We start from the raw sequence: 2,534 nt of genomic DNA, 5'->3' as shown, positions 1-2,534 counted from the left end.
AAATTAGGAATCCCTGAGGGCCCAGCACCCCCATCTTAGGATGTACCTTTATAAAGGTACCTTTCCAAAAGGAAGCAGGTACTCTGCATGTCAGGATTCTGTTTTGTGTCTTGTTTAAAAGATAGCAGGTAGAGTGCACCAAGCAGAGCTGCCCTGGCCTGGGCTCAGGGCCCCTGTTCTGGTTTAGTCCCAGGGGATATTTATATTTATTATACTTTTATATAAATACACAGAGAAATAGAAAATATAAACTCTTGAGGGGTTGGGGAGAAATGTAGGGAACTTTGCAAGAAGCCAGAACTAATGAGGTCTGCTCAGGTTACTTGACCTCCTTCTTGACCCCTTTGACTTCAGGCTTCTGCTCCTTGGTTTTCTCTTCTTTTGTAACTTCTTTCTTCTCTTCTGGGTCTTTCTCTTTTTCATCCTCTATTTTGACTCTCTTGGTTTTTTTAGGGTTAGAAGTAAGTGTTCTTGCATCCACCTTCTCCCTCCTCATCAGAGTCAGAGAACTCTTCTTCACAGGCAATTCTTTGGTCAGAGGAACAGTTTGAGTTGCGTTTGTCAGTGTCTTCTTCATCTTCATCACCACTTTCCTCTGGGATGGCATCCTCAGGAATTGTCTGCATTTGAACTCCAGGTTCATGAGGCAGCACTCTCAGGTTCTCAAACAGTCTTTGTTTGATCTTCTCCAAGTACTCATTTGCGTTCTGCTTAGTCATATTGGAAGGACTGATGTGAAGTTTAAAATCTGGTCCAAAGTATTCAAGGTAGTCCTTGTATGGAAGCTCATTAGGAATATCTGTGCTCAGGGCCACAGCTGTTTCGTATGTCCAGCACTGGGCAACATGACGAATGGTATAGCCACCTTCTCCCAGCATCAGCAATGGCAGCTTGAAACTCCTCACAAATTCCACACACTTGGCATGCCTTTCGTGTTCAGATTGAAACAACCTAATCGATCCCCAGAGAGGAGGTCTGAGCCACACTGTAGGATGACTGCACTAGGTTGGGGCATCTCCATTACTGTGGATATGACTGGCATGAAAATGACCTCAAAGGACTCATCATCAATCTCTTCTCAGAGCAGGTAGTTAACGATATAATACTTGCCTTTGCCAGCACCCGTAAGTCCATATCCTGTAAGCCATATCCCTTAAGTCCCCTGTTCCTGGGAAGTACTCTCCATATTTATGAAAGGACACAGTCATGACTCGGTCTGTGGTATAGAAGGCCTCTTCCATGCCATCACCATAGTGAATATTAATGTCAATGTATAGCACCCTCTGGTGATACTTTAGCAGTTCCAGGATGGCCAAGACGATAGCACTGGTGTAACAGAAACCAGATGCTTCAGACTTCTTTTTATGGTGAAGACCCCCAGCTCAATTCACAGCAATATCTGTCTGTTGCTTATTAAGTTTCACAGTGCTTGCATCAGAGCCACCAGGAGATAACTGACAGAACTCAAACAGGCCCATCAAATACCGGGCAGTCCTCACCAACATTGAATCTCTGCATCTGCTTGCTATACTTGGACATGTTTTCTGGGCGGATGGAACACAAGAATTTAATGTAGTCATCACTGTGGTATTTGGTTATCTCCTCAGCATTAGCTTTATGAGGGTGACAGATTTCCATCTTTCGGTAGAAACCATAGTTAAGCAGCAAATTGTGAATCATGCAGATTCTGTGGGGCTTCATTGAATGACCTTGTCCATAATAGTAATTTCCAACATCCCCATCATAGTAATTAACAGACTTTTCTCTTGGTGACCTGGGTCTGTGCCATCTTGCTCGCCTCCCATGGGTTCAGTTAGTGGGTCTGTCTGCCTTCCTTCAATACTCTTTTCCAACACCACAACTCATAGACATCAATTCTTCTTCTGTCATCCTTACTCATTGTCCAACTCTCAGATGCATAACAAATAACTGAGAATACCATGGCCTGGATCAGGCACACCTTAGTCTCTAGACTAATGTTGCTCTTTAAAACTCTAGAGAGGTCTTTAGAGATTTTCCCAGTGAAACTCATCTTTTGATTTCCTGACTACTGTGGCCAAGAGTGTTGATTGGAGATCTGAACAAGATGAAACTGTTAATAACCTCATCTGTCATGATACTGCCTATTAGCCCAGTGGTGAGGATCTTTGTTTTCTTGATGTTCAGCTGCAATCTATGTTGAAGCTGTACTTCTTGATCTTTGCAGCAACTGCTTCACGTCCTCTTCAGTTTCAAGGAGGAAGACTGTGCTGTCTATATAATGCACTTTAGGGATGAATTTTCCTTCCATCTTAATGCTACATCCTGAATGATCTGTTCAGCCACATTCGTAAAAAAGCAAACATACTGTTTAAGGTATGCCAAATGTACACTACAATTGTTGTTGTTGTTGTTATGTACATCTAGTTGTTTGCGACTCATAGGGACCCTATGTACAAAAGCTCTAAATGCTCTTCTATCCTGTGCCAACCTAGCCATCTCAAAAGCACTTATTCCTACCGCTCGGGTCACAGAATCGATCCATCTCATCGAAG

The 2,534-nt window shown here is 43.0% G+C and overlaps 1 pseudogene; it reads right to left on the bottom strand.

The window, feature by feature from the left end:
* Positions 1 to 319: 319 nt before the first annotated feature.
* On the bottom strand, positions 320 to 1,789 carry LOC102846697 (annotated as a pseudogene).
* Between the last annotated feature and the right edge of the window lie 745 nt (positions 1,790 to 2,534).

The sequence above is a fragment of the Elephantulus edwardii genome, unplaced genomic scaffold, assembly GCF_000299155.1.
Source record: "Elephantulus edwardii isolate Elephantulus edwardi_28Jun2011 unplaced genomic scaffold, EleEdw1.0 scaffold00149, whole genome shotgun sequence".
Classification (NCBI taxonomy): Eukaryota; Metazoa; Chordata; class Mammalia; order Macroscelidea; family Macroscelididae; genus Elephantulus; species Elephantulus edwardii.
This window is presented reverse-complemented; position numbering and strand designations above follow the sequence as displayed.